General features: G+C 35.6%; 1 protein-coding gene across 1 annotated transcript in view; it reads right to left on the bottom strand.

The window, feature by feature from the left end:
* Nucleotides 1-18722, bottom strand: part of CNTNAP4 (contactin associated protein family member 4) — a 203242-nt gene that overhangs the window by 184009 nt on the left and 511 nt on the right. The gene's annotated exons all lie outside the window — the stretch shown is intronic.

The following is an 18722-nucleotide window of genomic DNA, read 5'->3' as shown; positions in this document are numbered from 1 at the left end:
CTGTGTACTACTACTACTTTAACTATTTAAAGTTATTAATGTATGTTATTTCAAGATATACAAATGTAGATACTTAGAATCAAGTTTCACCCTTTTTCAGATCTATACCAGATTTTGAAAAGACTTGATTAGCTAAATGACATAAATTAATAACTCTCACCACAGAATCAAGGGGCTCCAAAAATTTCTGTGCAGGAATTTGAAACACAGATATATTTTTAAGCATTAAAAAAAAAAATCATACTACACAAAACATTTTTACTGGGCACCTCACATTTAGGCAATTAAACAGAACTTACTGCTATTAGATCTGCTTTTGTTTGGTGAAGATATAAATTTTACTACATATCTTTATTAAATGAAAACCATTTATTCACTTGTAACAGCTCAAATACATTACTTGATCTAACCAGATTAAGAAAAGCAAAAGAAAAGCCAGGAGTACAGAATTAAATCAGATTGTTCCCTCATAATGTAATAAAAAGCAAATATAAAGTACATGCAAAGTATTTTTAGAAGCAATAATCCCAGAAAGAATTCCAATATTCATATTACTTACACATTTACTGGCTGTTACCATCTTATTTTATGATGAAATTTAAGAATTAATTCTGAGTACACATGTATCTTTTAATATCCATGCTTCTGCATATCATTATGTCCAACAAGTACAGAGTGCCTATGTTTATTGATGAGACATTCAACTTTCCACTACACACATCTCATTTCCTCTTGAAGCATGAAAACATCCAGGCTTAAATGTGAAATTTCCTTGCTCCCACAAATACAATGTTATGTACTAAATTATATAAAAAATTCTCTCAAACGATCTTATAAATGTGACTGATGGCCAAAGATATTGAAGTACAATGCATAATGTGAACAAATGAAAAACAAAAAAAAAGTCAAGAGCAGTGTATTATAGCACCCCAGCTCTGTTCAGAAGTGTCTGTCTCTAAATTCTGAAAACCTGATACATGTCACTACAGATGCAAATAAACTAATCTAACAGGGTGAATTAGAACAGAGTAAATGGAAAAAATCCTGTATACAGAAAAAAAAACTGATAGAAAAAAAAAGTGTAAATCTGACTTCAATAATACAAAAGAATTTAGGAAAATTCTGAAAGAATATTTAAGAAAATGAAGGTAAATAAAAAACTAGATCAAATGGAACAAACTTTATCTCATGTAGATCAAGTTAAAGTAATCTGTGGTTTTCTGTGACAGGCAATTTTTAGAAAAGCAGTGGCTGATTTTATCTATTGTTATATAGGAAATTGCTAGTCATTCATGAGTACATGAGAAAAGGAACTACATACTGCATAAAAACAGGAAAATGGCAATATGAGATACTGAGAAGGGAAGAATCAAACCACCCATGACTTAGTAATCACAGAATCAAGGAATTCCTTAATTTCATTAAGATCATGAAACAAAAACTATAGATATATCCATGAATTCACCTCCCTGTACAATTAGGTGTCATCAATACAGAGCAGAATCAAGATGTCAAAAGACAGAGCTAGATGATGGCAGTGTAACAGAGAATGAAGTCTGGCATCAGAAAATACAAGGTCATGTACCTGACTGAAAACAACAAGAATTTCAGCTCAAGTCAGAAGCCTATTAAACAGACATGACCAAAGCGTACTAGTCAGTCATAAAATGACATAAAATTATTTACACGTGTAAAAAAGCAAGTGGATGCTTAAAATTTATCACATTCAATTGCTGTCTCAACATGAAGAATTACAAATCCATGTCCCAGCCCCAAAGATATGGATATATACAATTTACTATAGGCTAGTCCTAGTGGGTAACATCTCATCTACAACCCTCAATCATCTGGAAGGACAAGAAAGAAAAACAGAGCAGAAAACTGTAGGGGATTGGGTTTATTTCCTTTTGTTCCTTTTTACTTATAGAATTTTCCCCGTAAGTTGCTAAGAAACATTAACAAGTGGGTACCTAAGAAAAACAAAAGGAGGCGCCAGGCTCAGGAGAGGAGGGCGTCTGGGTGCACTTCTCTTATCTGGGAGTTTCTCCCCGAGAATTGGGCAGGTAAAGGACGGGGCTGTGGCAGCTGCTCTCTCTCTCTTGGCTTTGGAGGAGGACGGTCGGAGCTGCTGCTTGGGGAAGGGAGTTCGCTGCTGCCACCAGAGCCCAGCCCGGAGCTGCTGCTTCTACCGTGGGGTGAGCCTCTGCTCGTGAGAGCAGCCACTGAACGGAGACCTTTTTATCACCTCCCTCACTAAAAGAGGGACCCATTCCCGACTGTTGGGGTGCCCGGGATCCTGAGCTCGCCTCTCCCGGCCCTGTCCCTGCTGTTTCTTCAGCACCGCTCCGAGTTTTCACTGCTCTGCAGCCCCGCTGACCCTGCCTGCCGAGACTCCTGCTGTCCCGGCTTGGTGCTCCTCAGAGCCCTGCTGGGGCACCGGGATCGGCTGCCCCGGGGCCGTGAGGCGAAGCCGCTCCTCCCTCCCTTCCCGGCCGGGCCGAGCCGCCATCACCGCGCGCTGCCCAGCCCGCGCCACAGCGCCCCCTGCAGGCGCGGGGAATCCCCGCCCCCGCCCCGCCCCGGGAGCAGCAGCGCCCCTGCCGGCCGTGCCCGGAACTGCAGCGCAGGGAAAGGGCCCGCGGCCGAGCAGGCCGGGACTGGGCCCGGGGCCTGTTTGGTGTCGGTGCCGCAGCCGTGGGTGCTTGTTTGCTTTATCTTACACACCAGTAAAGAAATGTTATTCCTATCCTCATCTCTTTTCCTGAGACCCCCTGAATTTCAAAATTCTAATAATTCAGTGGGAGGGGGTTTACATTTTCCATTCCAGGAGGCTCCTGCCTTCCTTAGGAGACACCTGTGTTTCAAACCAAGACAGAAAAAAATCAAGGTTTTGTTCATTCTGGACTAAGAGACTTAGAGAAAGGTAAAAAATTCCTTTTTCAAGGGTCATTTTTCACATCTTTCCTTACATATTCACAAGGAAGAATACAGTACTAGGATAGAAAACAAAATCCAGTGTTACTGATTGCTTGCTCTCAGATGAATGATAGAGCTCTACTGACGTAATGACACACTCATTATAAAGCAGTACAAAATACTGATGAAACCAAGCCTTAAAAGAAAACCAAAACAACTATTAAAACAGATAAACCAATTTTTAAATATTGACCTTTCAGTGAAAACCAACATCTTGTACCTATTGTCTGTTTAAAGTTTCCAAGTGCACTATAATTGAGGGCCAATTAGAAACATTTGGACAGTCAACCTTAGGAGTTCCTGCCTTATTTTGATTGCTAACACTATCATATTCATGTGAGTATAAGTAAAGCTATTCAAGCTGCCTATGTGAAATAAAGAAAACAAAAGTAATTCACAAGGACATTCCCTTTCAACCTGTTCCTCGAGTAGAATATTATTATTATGAAATCTTTCAAAATTATTATGAAATCTTTCAAGAAAAAACAGAAATGTAAGAAAGGAAAAAGATCTTTTTTGCACTCTCTCATTTTAGTAGAATTGAAATACTGTGTTAAAGTAACAGTGCAAAAATAACACATTAAAACCAATTTAGTAATTGGTTTTGAAGAATTAGTAAGGCCTTTGAGGTATAATTTAATTTTCAATTTACTTGCTACATAAATCTTGCAATCCAGTAACTCTTTTTTCAAGAAGAAAGATTATTTTGAAAAAAATTCACCTTCCTGGTTATAGGACCAGCCTACTTTGTTAGCTTAATTATCACATTTCTTATCATTATGTTAGTTTTTTAGTAGGGAAAAATTTGTATGAGATAGCTACTGTTGTGCTTACTCAAACCATAAAAAAAATTATAATTTTAGGCTGAAGATGGTATCTTAATCTCTTGGCAAATACTGAAATCTCAAAAATACAACAGATGAAATAACTTGGGTTCTTTTTTTTTTTTCTGAACAGTATGCATTGTTTGATAGAATTAATTAATTTTTTCTCTTGGCCCTAGTTCATCAAGTTTTTCTTCACTCTTTTCCATGAAGGCAGTCTTTGCATGGAAAGGAAATCCCTTGCTAGACTTTTCTGTTTAGTACTGCCTTCTCACATTTCCATACACAGCTGTAAAAATCGCTGTGGAGACAAAAAGACTATGCTGAGCCTGGCTTATCTTGCTGGTCTGCTTAAAGAAATGTGATTCACCTTTAGAGAAAACAAACTGACCCATCTAATAGCATAGCAGAGCACATAGAAAAACACTGCATTTCATTATTGCTTAATGAATTTACCTACAATTAAAATAAAACTCATCTTTCATTGTGTAGAATGCTCCTGCTCTAATTATTGAAGTATTATCTATCCATTTTCTCCTCAAGATAGTGCCTAATTATAATATCAAACCAAGTATTTCTTACTGTTAGATCAATAATTTAAACTTATGGTGGGGGCAGTGGTGAGGGAAGCAGCTGTTTTGGGGGGCTTGACTGAAGACAGCACTATCAGAGACATACACATCTAGAGGAGGTCATGGCTGTTTTCCTCCTCCTTTGACATAAAGTGGTGTTTTCACTTTGTTCAATGGTGTTGCATAAGATAGTTAAAATTTGTACTAGTGACAGAAAAAGACATATTAAGTGAAGCATTCTGTTACTTGGAAAGGCATCCCTTCTTACAGATGTGAGCTCAACACACAGCAGCTGTGAATGGCACACCTAAAAAAACACAGAAATGTTTGTGCAGGATGTTTGGCATTTGTTTTTTTTACTGTGAATGCATATCAGAACTAACTCTGAAATTTACACTGAAGAGTAATGAGAGATATCTTCCTGATCACCCTCAGGCAGGGTCTGCATTGGTATTCGCAATTTGATTGCTTGTGTCCCGTGTTAAATTCGCAAATGTGAATATAAACACATAAACATCAATTGGAAAACCATGTTAAAACTGAGCAAAAAAGAGAGGTCTAAGAGAGCTCCACAATCTAAGGCACATTAAAAAAATCCTAATGTATGTTAGATATTTCATTAAAAGAAATTTTAAATCATAATTTTAAAAATAATAACAAAAAGCTCCACTGGTTTGTGAAATGATTCTTTACATATAGATTTGTGAGTACAGTTACAAGTGCTATCTTGCCACCCTACAGAATTCATTGATGTGATGTATAAAAATTTTAAGAAGTTTAGCTCCTGACAATTAAATGATGAAAAGTTCTTTTATAGTGCTTTGCTGGTTTTGTGATTTTCTTTTCCCCCAATTTTGAGTTACCTGGCAATACAATCAATGTTAGCTTGAGTTTCCCAGCAATAAAACCAATTCTTAAAACCAAAAAATACTAAGATGCAAAACAATGGAAAAATCAGGGAATATATTCTTGCTCTTTTAAAGGTGCTCATGCCAGCTAGGTTCCTGTTGAAATCTTTTCTTGAACAAGGACAGACCGGGAGCCCAGAGTGGGACCCAGACTTAAAATCCTTTAGAGCGACACACAGGTATTTCATGCCTTAGCTGAGGCAACTCATGAAGTTGTTTTATTCTCTTCCACAATTAGAAAGATTAAATTCTTAAAAAAAATCATTGGAAAGACTTCATTTTGTGAAACCATTTGAATACTGGAGTTACACAGGGGGTGTACAATATCAAAACCCAGCATTAAAACCACACAACATAGCAACACTCTGCATGCAGCGCTGACACGCACAACCAATGGTTCTGAGTAAACCCATTTGCTAACACAAGAGATGATGTGTTACAGATGGAATGTCAGCAGTACACAGGTTTAGTGTCTATCAGGCTCCTTTTTATTTTATGAGTTGTTGCTTCTAATATTCAAATATATGCATGACTTCCAATTTCAAAGGACCTATCTGCTCATATCCCTATGAAAGAAAACTGCACATTTCTCACTCTCATAGTAAGAAACAGTAATGAGCAGAGTGGCCAATGCCTATCGTAGAAACCAAATCAAGTGTGAGAAATAGAGATAATCCCAAATCTTGGAAAATTTGCCAGGGAAACAAATGAGGCCATGGTGAATGAAACAATCAAGCATCTGAATTTCTGATACCTGCAAAAGGGATTTGAAGGAGTTTATGAGATAAAGAGTATCCCTTACAGTCTAGTTCCACAAACCTTTGTTTTGACTGACCATGTAACATTATTTCATACTACAGCAAACTCCACCACTGTAAAAAAAAACTAAAAAAAAAAAAAAAAGAAAAAAAATCCTGCATAGAAGTGTAATTATTTTTATAGTAAATGAATGAATTTTCAAGTCCTAAAAAATCTGGGCAAGGCATCATTCCTCAATTTTAATATTGTTTGAAAACATAACAGACTGAGACATGGGCATCTGTGTTTTGCTCCTGCCCATAGTCTAGAACTTCAAACATAGTATTGTGTGTAAGTTGGGTACAAACTCTATTTTAACATTAGAACCACAAAATCAGACTTCTCAACTACAATAAAAAAACAGTTACCTGCAAAGCTACATACGTAGAAAAGTGGAAAGGGGCAAGTCAAATTCTAACTGGTCATCAGTAGTAAATCTGTGATTCAGAAATAATTTGGTACAGAGGGTAAGAATGCCTCAGAAGGGATTAAAGGGTCTAGGAGGAAGATTGCCAAATAGATGACTCCCTATTGTCTTACAGCAATCCAGGAATACCAGTAAGGTGATTGGGTCCAAATTTGGGCAGCAGAACAGGGAGAAGGCCTAGACCAAAGGGTGGACCAAGGTGTGACCACTCACAGGGCTGGTTCTCGGGCTAGTGGGTAGAAAACATCTGTCAAGAGGCATCTATGCAGACTTGTTTTAAAACAACTTATTAAAGTGAGATTCTGCTCACTGTGTTATTCATCAATTACGTATATATAGATAGATAGCTAGATATAGATATAGGTATAGATATATAGATAGATATATTTAAGCATGAACATGTTTTATATGCCTTGACAGATAAAATAAAAATTCCCCAACTAGTTTAAGCAGTATATCACTTACTATTTACTGTTTTAAAAATTTTTTTATTTTCTTCTGAGTCATACATTTAGGCTTTGAAAATAAAGTTTCTGTTTAATCTAAAGGAATAACACAATTCTTCTTTCATAAAAATTCCATATTCTAATTTTGATAATACTGATGTGGCATAGTATTTCTTCTCTCAGTGATGACAGATTAATTGTTGTAAAAGTGACAATGAATTATTTGCTTGGAATAAATTTAAGCAATCAAGACACTATCTGTCAAATATTTTTAGGCAGATATTAAAAGATCCTATAAGATAGACCACTATTTATACTCCAAGAAGTAACACACTGAGTGATTACCACTCACTGCTATTTGCCACCTATTTACCCAGTTACGTTTTATGAAAAATTACAGTTTAAGAAATATCCAATATTTTAGAATATTCTAGTCTGGAAAAAAAAAAAATTGTACCAAACAATACCTGATTTTGTGACTAAAATTGTCCACTACCACAAAAGTGGTTCTAATATATTTTTAGCAGTGGGGTTCCAAAGTCAGCAGAACACTGTCTTCATCACAACTTTCTCCTACACATAGCTTTTACTGGCAAGAGACAGGGTAGGAAGGATGACAGAAACATTTAAAAATTCTTCCTGGGCTTCCTGGTTTAGGAGTAGATTTATTACATTTAACCATTGTGAATTACTGAGAAAATGACACATGTCCAATCTGGGATGTTTCCCAAACGTACTTCTACATTAGTTAAAGCCACAAAAATGATATTATAATTAAATATCTATGCCATCAGTAAATGGTAACATATGAACAAAAATTCAGGTGTGAAAGATGAATGAATCTCTCATTAAAAAAAATCTATTGAGACAGCATTGAAGCATTCAGCAAGATAAGGATACATGTAACTATAAAAGCTAACATGTAAATATGAACATCTCTAAATCTGTAATATTCAAGTATGCACAACCATGCACTGAAACTTGACATAATTTGATTCTACTCAATATACATTTTCAACACCTGCGGCATTATCTTAGAAACACTTCCACTGAGACATTACAAAAATATATTAGAAACATCAAAACAGAGACTACTCTCTTCGGTACCTCCATCACACATATAGACTTTATACTAGAGCTGAGAGCTAGATCAGAGAATTCTCTGTTAGAGTTTCTCAATCTGTCCTTGTGTAGAATATCCACAGAGAATATACTACCATCCTTCCCAAGAAGCAGCATGTGGTCAAATTTCTATGTAGTCACTGTAGAGATGCAAGAAGAAAAGACTTATTTGCCATGGTAGATTCCCCACCTCCACCCACCCTCCCACCCTGCCCCAACCAGACACAAAATGGTGAAAAAAAAGCTTGTTTTCTACTGCAGTTTCCTAAGTATAACAGAGAGGAAGTTCAGAAAACTGTGAATCCATCACTCACTCATCACTCTAAATTTGGGGCAGTCTGACTGTGTATCTACCACTGCTGGGCTACAAAGAGCAAACTGGCAAAGAGATGTAGACAATTTGTAAAGGGTTTGAAAACAACAACACTTCATTGCAGACAGTACAGAAATGTACATACAGGTACTTGCACATCAATCTTCCTTTTTCCCAGTATCTACCTCTTAAACTCTTTATTTTCCTGCCCACAGAGAATTAATCAGAACACAGTAAAGCACAGATATATAGCATAAGTATGATCCATGAGGTAATGACTGTTCACAAAAGTCAAAACAATTTGAGTAGAGATGGAGGTTTTTGAGCCCTTGAGAAAGAAAAACAAAAAAAAAATTTAAAAGTCATCATACCCCAAACACATTAAAAATATACAAGGAGTAGATGCTAAAGTGATATTCCATAAAAAAATCTTACACACTGCCTATCATAACTGAAAGGATTCTTCAGGAGAATGCTATAGCTACATTTAACCTGTCATCTGTGTCTAGGTGAGAGTTTTACACTTAATTATTGTTATAGGCACTGCAAATTTTACCCAGATATAAAAGCATATTGATAGTCTCTTTGGGTAACAGTAGATCAAAACCTAACAAAGGTTTGGCAGCTGACTGATCTATCACCGAATTCCTTCTGTATTTTATTTTACTTGACATCCAAATAATATTTTTACAGAACTGTGCTTTGAGAAAAACCCTGTCATAGTCTTCTCTTGTGCCAGGCTGAACACTGCTGTCCAGATCTTCCAAAAGTACACCAGGAAAGAAGATTACAAACAGTACCATGGTACTGTTTGTTCTGTTTTGCAGGGAGAAAAACATATTCAGTGGCATACACATTTGTTTACAAATATGTTTTATGGAAGAGCAAGTATGTTAGGAGTAAAGTTATGGGTTAGTATTTGCAAACAAGTTTTATATTAAACCCTCCTTTCTCCAGGAGGTTGGTTTGTTCTCAGTGTTAATTACTGGAGGACATGTCTAGTCTTTGGAGAAAGACCTGAAACAGACCTTGCTTGAAAACAGAAATGTAATCTCTGACAAGTATAGTGGAGCTCCAGAGCCTGCTGGCATGGTGAAACTGAAAAACAGCCCTAAAACTTCCACGCTCAGGCTGATAAAACTAAGAGTTTACTGCAGCATACTTTATCAGTTTCAGGGCAGAGCTCAGCAATCGTCAGTGTGCTCCATTGCATCCAGATAGTCCTGAAAGAATTTAGTTTTAAGGGCTATTTCACCCTTGAAAATTAAAATCAATCATCTTGACAGTTTTTTTTAAAAAGTTACCATTGACTCAGAAAACAGCAGTAGTTTTTCAATACAGGCATAGAAATTCCCCAACCACAGTAAGTAGCTAAAATTCGAAATGTCTTTTTCTTCTCATATTTATATTTTGTCAAGCAGGACAAATGAGTAATTCTTGTTTGTTGTACAGTTGTGTATCTGAGCCCTCCAAACAAGGCATAGCGAAAGGAAATAAAGAGACCAGTCATATTCAAACTATGCAGCATATCACTCTTGAATGAATATTCAGCTCATTCTTTCTAAAGCTTTTATTCTTCAATATTTATTTACGCAAAGCTTCCATTGATTTCCCTAGGAGCTTTAGTATAAAGAATAAAGATGAAATTCAGTGCTATTTTTGACTGAAAAACAACTCTCCCCCAACAAACAAACAAACAAGAAAAAAAACAAAAAAACAACAACAACAAACCCCCCCCCCCCCCCACCAATTCCTAAAGATTGCTTATTCTTCTTAAAAAAGAGGGGTAAGTAAATCTCACTACGATTAAAAAGTATTGCAAACTAGACTACTGCAGATAGGCTTCCTGTCATTGAATGAAAATGAAAATTATAGTGAGAGCCACAGTTTACTGCCTTGAAGCTTCCTAATCTAAATAACCGTCAGTCTGGATGGTATAAAGGCTTTAAAGTAACCACAAAAGTACCAGGATATTTTTATTTCGTTTATTGTTTTATGAAAAGAAATGCTGTAGGGTTCTGGTTTTGTTTTTTTTTTTCATAATTGAGTCTATTTCACTCTATGCTTTCTTTGGAAGAAAAAAAAAACCCTACAGTTTTGACAAGTCTGGGGTTAAAATTGAGCTGTAATCATGGTTTATCAAAGGGGTGGAAAGATCAGACTGTCTCAGGTGGATAGAACAGTCAGTTTCAGCTTATTTAATTTAATGAGATTGCACTTTACCAGAACATTGTGTATGGTCAAAATACCTGTTGCACACTTTTAGGAATGAAAGACAGTCTCACTGGTAGGACATTTGCAGCTTCTTACTTAGTCCCTATGTTTTGTCTAGGTCTAGCAATGGCAGCAGCCTTAACCCCTGGGAAATCAAGGAGCACCTTTGTTACCAAACACTGAAAAGGGAGACTCAGGGAGTCTTAACAGCAAACATGAATGAGTTGCCAGGTATAGCTGGTGATTTCTGTACAAGATAATCAATACAGATTGGTATACTTTTTTCTAACACTTACTTACAGTAAGATATTTTGACAGAACTGGAACCCATCTTATCTAGCGTAGATGTCTACAAAGCATACAGATTACCTAGTTACTTGGTCAAAATCAGTAATGACAGCCAAATGGCACATTTATACTGCAAATTCCCTTTGAATACGATTTCTTCCTTCCATCTTTGTCACGACTTCTTCACGTAAGAAAAACTTTTTTTCTTTCATATGACTAATAAGGGACTTAGCTAGCTCAGATGCAAATATATAAATTTCAGATTTTTAATTTCATAGAGATAAATCTCATTTTTCCTGTCTCAGAGGAAGACATAAGTTAATCATACGCCTCAAAAGTAAGTAATATTTGCAAATAAATGGAACAAGGAAATTCTCCCTTCTCCTGCTAAAATCTATAGTTTTATTTCTAATTCCAAAAGTCTTTGAGGTTCAAATTGGTATTTTCTTACTCGTATTCCATACACATCATCTAACTTTACCATAATGAGTAATACTGAAGAAATCAACTTTGCCTGTCCCCTTAAATTTTTCAGGTAATTACAGAACATCGATATTGAGCACATCCAGTCTAATGTAACTCAGGATGCGGCAAAATGCTGCCAGTGAACTAAACCAGTGTTACGGGCTCCCTGTATGCAACTCGGTTTGTTTGGAACAACACTTTTTTAGTGCATGTTCCCCTCAAAAGGTTTTACTCTTGCCATCTTGTTGAAAACCTCTGCCCCAGGGCTTCTTTAATAACAAGATACTCTGTTTTTCTCTCCAGGTGTGGTTTATCAGGTGAGTGGCATCTGAGTAACAATATTTGTCATACTCTGTTTAACCACGTATTTTATGAGAATTTTGTTTTGTTCTTTAGAATTTTCTATAAAGGTATTATTTTACAATAACTGTGAACAGATCAAGCAAATACAGACGGGGATTTCTTGCAGCAAATATTAAACATAATCGGAAAAAAAATAGAAAATCTTACTTTTAGAAACAACTAAGGTTTTGAAAACACTTTCTACTTAGATTTAGAAGAGGACAGAGGAAGACCTGAAAAAGTGAAAGATGTTCTTCAGCTGTTGGCTGAAAAAAATTATATTAAGTAATAAAATAAATTCAAATATTCCAACATACTGCTTCTAATCTACTTCTCCCTCAAGACCCCATATGCAAATATTTTAATTGCTCAAATAATATCTTAGAAACAAACAAGGACTCTAACAGCAAGGAACAAGAAATAACTTATTCTTGAGCACAACTAAATAACAAGATCTACTTAATGAAAAATTATTAGACCCACTACCCAGCTGGACAAATTTTCTAACCATACTTTTTCTCTATCCTTTGAGACTTAGGGCCCTAGAGGCACTTTTCTTTACTTGCGCATTAAGGGAGTATGATATTTAAATAATAATTCTGTTGTTCTTAATTTTAATCTACTTAAAATGAAGCTTCCAAGATTTCAATCACTTTTCAAATTATTGCACAAAAAGTGCTCATTAAGTAGATTACAGTATAGATATTACCTCAGGTCCGCACAGTATTTTGGTTCCTAAAAATAGCACACCAATTTGTAGTAAACACTTCAAAACCTTCTTCTGAAAAGCAAAATAATTGGACACAAATCCTCCACTGTGTTTCATAGATTTAACTCAAGGTTACTGGCCTCAATTTCAAGTGGTAATAGATGACCTACAGAGTATTGTATATTCTACAGAGAATAACATTAGTCTGTAATGGGATACTCGCACATATATAAAACACAAACACATGACAAATAAGTAAGAATGATAAAATACAGAGATACAAAACATTGCAGAGGTAAAATTCCAGCAAACCACAGTTGGCTAAATTCTAGCAGTAAAGATGCATCATTTTTTACAAACAAATAGAGCAACACATTTTGGTCTTGACAGCATGCTGTTTCTCCTATATGTTTTATGTTATTTCTCAAATTTAGAAGGACAGCCTTTGTTATAATGATATTTATCTAATATATATCGGTATACTGAGAAAGACACCTCTTCTTCAATTTTTAATCTACAAGTCACATGTAGGCCCTGACTGCCAAAATTACAAGTTACAAAGAAATTTTATACTTAAGAACTACCAGATCAATTTAACAAAACAGTTAACAGTGCAAAATACAAGCAATTCTACAGAAACTCATCACAATCAATGTTTTCACTATTGTTTTCACTTTTCAATTCCTTTTCATAAAACAACTGAAAATTCAGAGGGAAAAGCAAATTTTAACTTTTTACTTCAGAAACATCTTAAAAATAATGTATACTTCTGGAGTCAGTGACAGACACAGACATGATTAATTTTATTACTTGTTATTTCTTCACTGTTTTTAAAAAATTGCCTGGAGTGTTCTAGGAAGGAAAGCCCTTTGAATTAGTGATGGCTCTCACAGCTCCCACCTCTGTTATCACCTTGTTAGTTGAGAGCAGCTAACATTAAACATTAAAAGTACTGAGAAGCAGTTCTAACTTTCCCACAATCCTGTGTGATACAGCACACTGAACTCTCAGATCTACAAGCAGCACAAAGGCACAGGTTTATCTGGGGGGGGAAGAAAAGAAATATTTGAAAGATTTAATGCATCTTGACTGCTCAATTGTTCTTTGATTTGCTTGTTTGGAGTGGGGAGGTAGCAGGATTGAGAAGGGATGGGGGGATATGTGGCCTATTTTTTCTCAGCTAAACTTGTTCGAAGGTGAGATTGTTGAAGTTTTTTTCAAAAGATGAATCAGTAGACAGAGTACTAGCAAGTATATCATATGAGATATTGTGCTGATTTTGGCTGGGGTAGAGTTAATTTCCTTCACAGTGACTGGTATGGGGTCTGTGTTTTGGGTTTGTGCAGAACACAAGGTTGGTAATATAGAGAGGTTTTTTTTTTCTTTTTTTCTTTTGTTATTGCTGAGCAGGGCTCACACAGGGGCAAAATCTTTCCTGCTTTTTGCACTGTCTCAATGGAAAGAAGTTAAGAATGCACGGAAGGCTGGGACAAGACACTGCCAAGAGAGATGACCCAAAGGGATACCCGAGACTACATGGCATCATGCTCAGCATATAAAACTGGGGGAAGGGGGAGGAAGGGGTGGGGCAGTGATATTTGGAGAGATGGCATTTGTTTTCCCAAGGCACTGCTATGTGTGATGGGGCCCTGCTCTCCTGGAGATGGCTGAATACCTGCCTGCCCATGGAAGTGGAAAAAACACTCCTTGTTTTACTTTGCTTGTGCATGTGACTTCTACCTTTTCTATGCACAGAATTAGAAAATTTCTGAGTTGGAAAAGACCTATGAGGACCATCAAGTTCAATTTTTCTCCATCCACAAGTTTTCTACCTATCACCCTTCCTCATCTTTACCTGCTGGTGGGGAAAACGCTGAGCAGCTATGTTGGGCTTGGTCGACGGCTGGGGTTAAAACAACACAGACCTATAAATATATAGTACAGATTATCTGTTTGTGGATTTTTTTCTAATGCAACAGAGAAATGCCTGGAAAGAATATTAAACCTGAACTTTGTTCCTCATACACAAAAATATGACAGAAGTGCACATTATTTCGTGAGACTTTGGCAAATCATCTTAGCCAAAAGTTGTCTTTCTCATGGACGAACACAGATGTAGGCTTACGTGCTCTAATGTAATAAGAAGGAAAGCAGAATGGCCATGACTGAGTATTTATGAGAACATGAAGAAGTTAGTGCTTCCTATAGAATTTCTGAATGGCATTTAATCAAAATATAGGATGTCCTAACTTACACAGCAAATGTAATAAATAATTAACATATATCCTATTGCATTTTCTGCTTGTGGTTGATACTATCATACTTTGAGAACGTCATTAATTGTCTCTCACTTTTCTCCAGTCATGACCAAGTTTGCTCCATCCATCCTTCTGACTGGGCTCAGGGACAAGTGTATTCATGGGAATTCTAAAGCCTGAAGCAATGGGATGTGAATTGCTGATTATACTCAGTGTGATCAATCCAAGGCTTTTCTGTGAATTCTAAGCCTTTAAAGTCTAAAAAAAACCATATTTTTCTTTTGGTGTTAGTTTAGATTCGATGTTGATGCAAGTTTTTGATGTTACTGTAGAAACAACATATGAAATATACCAGAGATGTCTGTAATGTTTTATTCACGTAAGTAATTGCCCAGAGATGGCCTGATCTCTGATGAGTTCTCCATTGCCCTCTCATAGCAGAGATAGATGATAATAAACAGAAAATAAATATTAATTAAGCTAAAAGAAAATTAAGGAAGGGACTGCTTTCTCCTCCCCTCCAGTTCGTATCAACGACAAACTAACAGTAAAAGAATTACAATTTAAATTAAATTGCTTTTGATTAACAGCACTTCAGTATCATTTCAATGCGGTTCCATAAAATTGTCAGTTATTCTACGGAGTTGTTTGGTACCAATGATTAACATCAGAATGGTAATAATTTCAAAACTGATATACACTGTTTTCCTTGTAGAAAGTAATCCCTTCCCAACAGGTAATACCTGTACAATGACTTGCATCTGATGGTATAATCAAGGTATGTATTCACTCAGTCCTCTCTTTGAAAACTTCAGTTTCATTAATAGTCCTTCTCTGTCATCTTTAGAGAGGTTCTCTAATCTAGCATTAATGAGAAATTCCTGTTATGTAAAATAAAATCAACAGCAGTCATAATAATAGTAGCAGTAGTAGTAGTAGTAATAATAATAATAAATGTTTATGTGCTTACAGAACTTGTGATCATCATAGTACACGTGAAAATCTGAATTCATAAAAGCTTCTGCAAAACTGGGGAGTTTTAACACAGAGAAGTAGGTATGCAGAAGTGAGAATTTGCATGGAAACTCCCCAATTCGTCTTTATTTCCATTCACTGCAACAATTTCCCTTAATAATTTTTAGTCACAGCTGACTTGATCTGTATAGAGGGTTTAATTATATTTTCTGCAACACTTCAGTTTTAGAGAGTTTAAAAAAAAAGCCCCTGCACCTACTGGAGTACCAATTTCTGGCAGGTTTTCAAGTGATGATTTAGTAACTTGCTGATTTACAACACTAGAGACAGTTACCAATAAAACAAAAATGTCTCATAGCTCCAGTGGAAAAAAACTTAGAGCAGTACTTGCCTTAATCTTTCATTTAAAACTCACACTTGAACCTTATACAATTACTTACTAAGGCTCTGCACTTCAAACTTCTTTCAACTACACTGGAACTTCAATTCTTTGGGAGGAAGAAAGTAGAGGAAAGCTCTAAGCAGCACTATTACAGAACTTTTAAAATATTTGGAATTTCAGCACCAATTGTTACTTCTTTTGGTTGGAAGTGTCAGAGTTAATTTTCAGGGGAAACAAAAAGAAATAAGACCCTAGAAATAAAATTTCATATTTAAATGAAATTTATAATATTTAAAATATTAAAAATATGCTGACAACCTAAGAACTTAAAAATCATTTTATCAGAAGAGGAATATTGTGATTTCTTTGAGATAGAAATAATTTTAAACACATCAATTTTTGATCTAGGAAATTCTCTTTGGACAACTGACTTAGTAATATTATCAATGACACTTCAAGATGACATTTAAAGGTCTTTACTTTTGTCTTTTCTTACTGGCCGCTGGCCTTAAAGGCAAAGGAAAACTTAAGTATTCAGGATCTATTACTACAGAAAGAACCATAAAATTAAAACAAGAAGAATACATTAATACAGAGGAAAAATTAAAACCCCATCCTATCATCTTTGATGATTGGCAGCCTACTGGAAAATCTAGCCATCAAAATTCATTCAAGATATTCAAACTTCACCTGATTTTGTAAATGGGTTTAATAACTTTAATGCCAATAGTAGAAGCACCTACTTAAAAGGATTTCAATTCCTGGTTAACACACAAGAAGAAAGGAGTAAAATAAGTTCAAGTAGGTAGATAATGGCTCCTGCATGGATCTACCATAATCAGCAATTACGAAAAACCTTTTCTCCTAAGGTAATTTTTTTTAATTGTAACACGCTAACAAAATTTATACCATAATACTTCAGATGTAAACTGTCACTTCTAAAACAAACTACCTCTCCTACAGAAATTTTCACTTCCTAAACAATGTATATATATATATATATATATATATATATATATATATATATAAATAAAATATTTTTTTTCCAGATTAGATCTTGAAAATTAACAATATGCATTAGGGTGGCCAAGTTCTCAACAATACATTATTGTTCAGTGTTCAAATAAAAAAAATTATTTTTTCCATAATAATGGTATCTTCTCTGTAGCATGGGCAGAGTTCTTGTATTTTCCATTTGGATGAGTGTTTTGACACAGTTGTAAGGATTTATTCCTAAAAAAAAATACTTTGTATTTATAAATAACCGCATTTACATGAAAAAATCTGTTCATTCAATTCAACCATTTGACACATGATTTTTCCCTGTTTTTGAGATGTATCTGAGAAAGCCAGTAGTGAACATATTTTATACTTGATTTGTTTCATCCTTCAGAATTCTGTATTGGAAAGAAGCTTGAGCCTCTTCCTCCAACCTTGCTTCCTAAATTGTAAGAGTGACCTCTAGTGCTTTACTGCTTTGCTGTGTGATGCGAGTCTTTTTTTGCAATGGTTTTAATATGCCTTCCTGTAAGCAACTGATTTAGTTTCATGCATAGTGCCAAATGCTATTAATGTGCAATTCAATTATCATGGTCTTGTGAAAATGGATGTATTCATAAACTGTACAATGCAGAATGATGAAGAGAATTAAAGCTGTGACTGGATTGCAGCAGGGTGTTTAACATGAGGAACTTAGTATTCATGTTTAGGGCTACACTATGCACTTGAGTATCAAATGAGATATCATTACTGAATGACAGCACAAGATCATTTTGGTGCTGCAGTGTGAATGTCTGGCTCATGGGAGCATGTTTAGTTTACAAACCATCCATATGCAAAACCCTAGGCTATAGATCCATTGAGCACTTCAAACTTCTCTGCCATTGCTCAAATGTTTCCAGGGAGCTGTCCCCTGCCACTGGGCTGTGTAAGGTTATTCCTGAACATTCCTCAGTGCTTTGACATGCAGTTTCTTCCCATGGAATCATTACTTCAGCCCTTCCCATTCCTGTGATGCACAAGCAGTGCCTTAACAGGAAGGGGAAAAAATATGTCCAGTTCAGGTTATGAGCATCTGGCATTTAGGCTACTGCACTACCATAGAACACAAAATGAAATCCTTCAGCTTGTTGAAGCTGAATCAAATGGAACAAGAATAACTCATTTCTATAACTGAATTATAAAAGCCCTGAAAATTAATTATTTAATAAGGTTTTTCTTTTTTAATTTAAAGGTAATTAACCTAATTCAATACTGGAAACAGATTTTTCAGATACATATATATTTTTATATATATATATATATGTATGTGTGTGTGCGTATCTATCTAGCTATATATCTCTCTATATATGATTTACCTCCTAGAGAGTAGATTGTCCTTAAAACTGTAATCACGGTCTTTATTTTGGGATACCACCCTGCTGGCTAACTCATTAAAAAAATAAAACAAAAACCAAACTTTCTATTGTAACTGTTAGCATTCTCTTCTGTAGTCATGCATGAACAATACTCCCTAAGCAATCAATGCAGAGACTCTAAAGTCTTGCTAGCCACATTTTTCCTTGTTACATTTCTACTGCTTTTGAACTGCACTGTGATTGCCATTCAAGTTGAGTGCCAGCTTAATCCAGGATATGCAGATACTAGCTTTCAAAATTTTCAAATGCTAAAATCCACTACACAATAGAAACATTGCACAATAGA

This window comes from Ammospiza caudacuta, chromosome Z, assembly GCF_027887145.1.
Source record: "Ammospiza caudacuta isolate bAmmCau1 chromosome Z, bAmmCau1.pri, whole genome shotgun sequence".
NCBI lineage: Eukaryota > Metazoa > Chordata > Aves > Passeriformes > Passerellidae > Ammospiza > Ammospiza caudacuta.
Note: the sequence above shows the minus strand (reverse complement) of the source record. Positions and strands in the feature narration are given on the sequence as shown.